Genomic DNA, 6125 nt, shown 5'->3' with positions numbered 1-6125 from the left:
GCTTGAAATGACTTTACAAAAGTCTTGGGTTCACAAAAGTAGCTTAATATATGAATAAAATAGTAATTAAATGTCTGAAATGAAATTTTGTAATATCGCTTTTTGAGTAGGAGCGGTGCGTCTTTTGTCCTCAGATGGTTAAAGGAGTACTTCATCAACTTTACATATCAAGTTCAGTTTACTCATCGTGGGCATTACTCAGCCTAACTGACAGTTTGTTTCCTGCAAAACCTGTGAGTGCGTTCAATGACAATGTTTTATAATGTCACAAACAAGGTTATAATTGTTAACGAAAACGAACAAAATAACGACAACTAGGTGGGAAAAAAAAGTCGTTAACTGAAATAAAAATAAAAACGAGGCATTACTAAACATATACTAACATATACATAACTAAAACTGTAATGTCTGTTTGCAAAACTAACTAAAATAAAATTATCGAGTAAATGTTCTTAGTTTTCATCTTTGTCAATGTCTTTCAGAGAGCAAATACGTTATATCTTTCAGAGTTGACTTTTCCGACCATAGACCTGTTTTATGCAGTCTATGAGTCGATTGACTTCAAACAGTTCGCCTCTTTACTCGAACCAAAGTTCAAAACACCTGTTCATGTATGTCTTCTTTAGTCTGTTGGCTATTTAGGTTTTTTTCCTGGCACACGTCACTTACACATTTTGCACTTACTGCAGCGTCTTGTGTGGACTGTTTACATATTTGTGCTCATCATATGTACATTTTATGTACCGGTGTTATTGTTGAAAACATTGTGAATACATATTTCTAAAATGGTATGATGTTGTTGTTGAGTTATTATTACACAATACTTTTTCTGACCTTTTTCAATCTTGCCCCTGACAAATAACTCATATTACAAAAAAAGACTAGCACTAAAACTAATAAAAACTAAACCTTTTGTCATTAGTTTTGCTTTCAATAACTTGGTAAACAGTGGCAGTAAGAGAACAGCTACATGCAAGGTGTGTGGCACCAAGATAAATGATGCCGGATCAACAATGTCGAACTTCATCAGGCATCTTAAAATGCACCCAGATAGGTCAGTCACTTGCTAATGTGAAAGAGACATTACATTTAGCATATATCGTCACAGGTAACAAGCTAACCATCGCAAAGTGTTGTGTTAATGCTGGGAACAGGCAAATTGTAATTGTAATTGATCCCGTGGATGATTTGTAGGCTATTAAGTGAACAAGGTGTACCTGGTCCACCAAACACTGGGCCGTCTTGACTGTCTTAATTCTGCACATATTTCTGTTACTGTAGTAGTACTGTATTTACTATTTCATCATACATTATCTTCATGCCGTGGAGACGCTGGCCTCACTAACCTCTCCTCCTCGGATCTCCCTCGCACTGGACTCAGTTTCACTAAGTGTACTGACACTTAGAAAACAAATGGCATTACATCAGTGAGTTCAAACTGCTTATTGTGCGTAACTTGGACTGACGATGAGATGCATGTTGTTCTGTAATTGGTGTGGCGCTGCCACTATTCTCTTGATTTCCACTTCGACATTGGACATTTTTTTAGTGAAAGACACGTTACATTTAGCATATATCGTCACAGGTAACAAGCTAACCATCGCAAAGTGTTGTGCTAATGCTGGGAACAGGCAAATTGTATCTTTATAGTTGTATCCATATGATGTGACAGACTTAGGTTAATACTGTATTTCACCAGGTCTGAGGGCTAGAGGGATGTGTTAAGTAGACCCCATAAAGTTATCCTACAACTGATTTTGATACTGTACTGTATGGATGGTAGCTACAGGACATAATTTGAATTCATAAGATTTAACAATACAGTGTTGTGGACAGATCAGATGGCCAGAGACTGGAGACTTCACTTGGACTCGTGGCAAAAGACTTGAGACTTGACTTGGACTTGCCCCTCAAAGACTTGAAACTCGACTTGGACTTCCTGAAGCATAAGGGAAAAGTTCACACATCAGCAGTATATTGCGTAACCATATTCTCTCATTCTCTTTTCAACTCTGCAGTTTTTCCACGTCCCTGTTTCTCGATGTTCCCTGTCACAGTTGCTTCAGATCGTACTGTACTCTCACTCGCCCCCAAAAAAACAAAAAACGGCTCCAGCTTGAGTGAAAATTGGCCCTCTGCGGAACACTGCACCAGGGACTTGTGATTGCAATTTCCGCCACTGAGGGGGCCATTGCCTCAGTTAATCCCAGTGTACAGAAAGATCATTAGTGTTTGAAAGAAAGACTGGGAGGATGACTAAAAGACAGAGCTGTAATTGCGAAGAGAGGGGAAACAGAAGGGGGAAGTGGTGGTGGGTAATGAGACATGCAGAAACCTGGCTGATGTAACTTCTTATGGAAGCCACACTTTTGGGGTTTAGGGTTTTAGGTAAGTGGCTGCAAAGGAGAAGAGCTTGTACAGAGGAACCTGAATTAGAGCGTCCTGACGTTCACCTTGTTCCTTGGGGAAGAATTTAACAATGGAACAACCTGCATTCCAATTTAAGACGGTTATTTCAGGCCGTGTTCAATTTAGGATCCTAATAGTAAGGCAGCAGGATGTACACTGATGTCTGTGGATGTAAGTTAATTAGGATCAGTGCTGGTTTAAATCATTTGAAGAGTTCACTGGCATTTGCTGCATTTCATTCCTTCTCTCTTTTGCCCAGGGGCGGGTCTAGAGGGGGGGGCCAGGGGTGGCACATGGCCCTGCTGACATATGATTGCCCCCCCCCAATCCATTGGGCTAGAGTGATGTCAATCAGACTGCTGTCACTTTGCTGCCTGTTCTACCAATCGCTGCCTTTCCATTTGGTAAATGGATATATACTTTAAACATACATTGTATGGGAACTGTGTACTTTGTTGAAATTTTGAGGCCAGTTTAGAAGTAGAAACATATTGAACTCACTGTAGAGCACTTGTTGCTGTAAGAAATACATTGTGTATTGCACTTTATTTCTGTTCTGTTTTCAGTCATACAACTGTTAATACACAGATATTTCTAAGAGTGTAGTTATGTTGCTAAGCAATGATTGGACAATTGCTGGCCTGTGCTGAGCCACACAGTGTACCCAAACTAAACTTTAACATTGATGTCAATGTCAAAGTCAATTTTATTTGTATAGCAACTTTCTTTACACATGATACGTCCACTATTTTTTACAGTGTATGGTTGAAACCAAGTACTGTGTTTTTCATCCACGTCTCCTACAAAACACATTTATACACTACTAATTTGCATTGCCAAAAATGTATTGGAGGAAATATTTGCTGCCTGGATTATGTACACTGGCACTTATATCTCCAATCCAGGAATTGTGACATTCATGTATATATATATATATATATATATATATATATATATACTATACACAAGTCATAGGGCGGAGATTGGGGGTGGATGGTTTGGTGTAGCACAGAAGCTTGACACTAAAATGCCTTTGTGTTATGAGCTGTTAGATGTAGGCTGCTAAACCACTGGGTTATGAAAAGGTTGTGGGTTTGGTTAAGTATAAAATAAAACAATGCACCCTGTCTCCTGCTTCCAGTTAGTATTCACCTTAAAAAAAAGTAACCAAAAACACAACCTTTCACTAACCACAACCACTTGTTTTCCACTCATGAGAAAAAACTGTTGTCTTACCCTTCTCCCATATCTTTTAACTGAGACTGCAAATAATATTCCTGTTTTTGCCCTTAAAGGACAATTCCGGCGCAAAACGAACCTAGATGTTAATAACAGATGTGTACCCACTCTGTCGTTCTCTGGGACATGTTTTCATGCTAATTGATTGTGTTTGTAGCTTGTTTACTTTCCCTGTGCCCCGAATACTAGCGTTGTAAGCTAATCAGCGGTCCGCGCTAGCTTCTTTCAAGCTACAAACACAATCAATTAGCATGAAAACATGTCCCAGAGAACGACAGAGTGGGTACACATCTGTTATTAACCCCTAGGTTCGTTTTGCGCCGGAATTGTCCTTTAATCCAAAAAAGACGATATTCCGACTAAACTGTTTACATGGCTAATGAAAGTGAATATTCCACTAATTCCACTAAATATTTAATGCTCATTACAATGGAGGCTGTTTTTGAAGGCGCTTACCAACATATACCCATAGGAATGCAAATTATGCTTTAGTTGCCTAGAGGGGATATTATTAACAAATGGAGTAAGGTGACAGTGAACAGTCTGCATATTAACTTATTAAATACATGCTACCTTGTTATGTAGATAAACACATAAGTTAATACAGGCAGCTTTACGTTTTACACATGATTTATTAATTCTATATTCTGTATTGAATGTAGTGCTGCCTGTATTATCTTTATTAACTTTTTATCACAGATTATTATCCACCATCCAGGTGAATTGGGGTGTCTTGAAACGCTTCCTAGAAATAAGGAAGCCAGAACTCTTAGCATGTTGCCATTTAACAAAAAACCCATTAGTATTGATCACAATGTGAAGATACATCATGGCCATCCAAATCGCCTAAGTGTTAGTTATTGAATAAAAGACATTGCTACCAACACTAATCTCTTGCTGTGTAATTGTACTGATTTCCCAAGATGCAGAAAGCAAAATACGTATGATGTATGCAGACATATGCACTAAATGAAGCTGTCACAGTGAGACAGGTGCTCAGAGTATCAGTGCTAATGAACAATTAGACAGGGCCTTTAACAAGATGCCTCAGCCATCAGTGAAGTCATCTTAAATAGGGTGGAACAGATGCCTCGTGGGTAAATGAGTTGCTCACAGAGTTGGCCTTTAATGCAATATTATTAAGCTATAGACTATTAAGAGATAGACTGGGTTGTTTTTTCAGTCAGCATTACATCTTCAAGTGAATCAAATCATTTCCATTTTCTCTGCTTTCATGTATTCTTTTTCTGATTTACTGTATGTTTTTAAAGATTTTGGGGGCTTTTTTCCCTTTATTTCAGAGCGACAGTGGATAGACAGGAAAGGTGGGAGAGAGATGCGGGATGACACGCAGCAAAGGGCCGCAGGTCGGATTCAAACCCGGGCCTCTGCAAAGGCCTCAGCCTACATGGGGCGCACACTCTTACTGGGTGAGCTAGAGGTCGCCCCTGCTGTATGTTTTATTTCTTCTGATTTTACTGTATGCTATGTTATGTTTTACCAACACGTTCTCACTCCCATTGCGTAAAATACAGACGCTTGGTCAGGTGCCTTTGGCGTTGTTATTGACGCTAAAAGTCTCCTTTAGCGTCAGATCTAAAGGGCTTTATCTAAACTCACTTGGTTGGGACTATTGGTGTCACTTTTGACACAGTTAGGTTAAGGAAAAGATCATGGGTGGGCTTATAAAAAGGTACGTTTACGTGATGCACGGGACAAGAACGGGACAGTTGGGTTTAGGAAAAGAAGAAAGAGACAGTTGGGTTTAGGAAACATGATTTGTTCGACCCATCCACCACCCAAACCAACCACCCTATGCGGATTTTCAACCTTCTTTTTTACGAGAATTTTACGAGTTCGGAGTGAGAACGGGTTGGTTTTGCTGTTGTTACTTTTTGTAAAGCACTTTGGAAACCTGCTGGTTGCTGTAAAGTGCTATATAAATAAATGTTGAAAATATTGACGGGCAATACAACTTTTTAACAGTTCATCACTGAGTGTTAGATAAGACTCATATACATCACAATACTGCACTATAGTGCAACTTGCACAAACAGGTTTTACTTCCATCTTTATAAACACTATTCAAGTAGTTGTACATTTTTATTCTCAACTTATATATACATTTGTACATTCTCTTCTTTGTATTTTTTTTTACTTTATTTTTTGAATAGTTGTCCTTGTATTCTATCCTATTTATTATTTCTTGGATATTCTGTACGTGTGCTGTGTGTCTGATATTTTCCTGCTGTAGCACTGATATTTCCCAATTTGGGATCAATAAAGTCAATCCAATCTAATATATGATAATTCTCCGTGGGGTTTTAAGGGTCATACAAGCAACACCGTATTTGTCATTTGATCCGCTGTTAATAACACATAAGGATTAAAGAAAAAAACTGTTCCCATCAGTTTTGACGTTATTGTTTAAGACAGTTATAGCACAGTGATTAAACCAGAGATAAAAAAAAACTCCA

Source organism: Sander lucioperca, chromosome 5, assembly GCF_008315115.2.
Source record: "Sander lucioperca isolate FBNREF2018 chromosome 5, SLUC_FBN_1.2, whole genome shotgun sequence".
Lineage (NCBI taxonomy): Eukaryota > Metazoa > Chordata > Actinopteri > Perciformes > Percidae > Sander > Sander lucioperca.
This window is presented reverse-complemented; position numbering follows the sequence as displayed.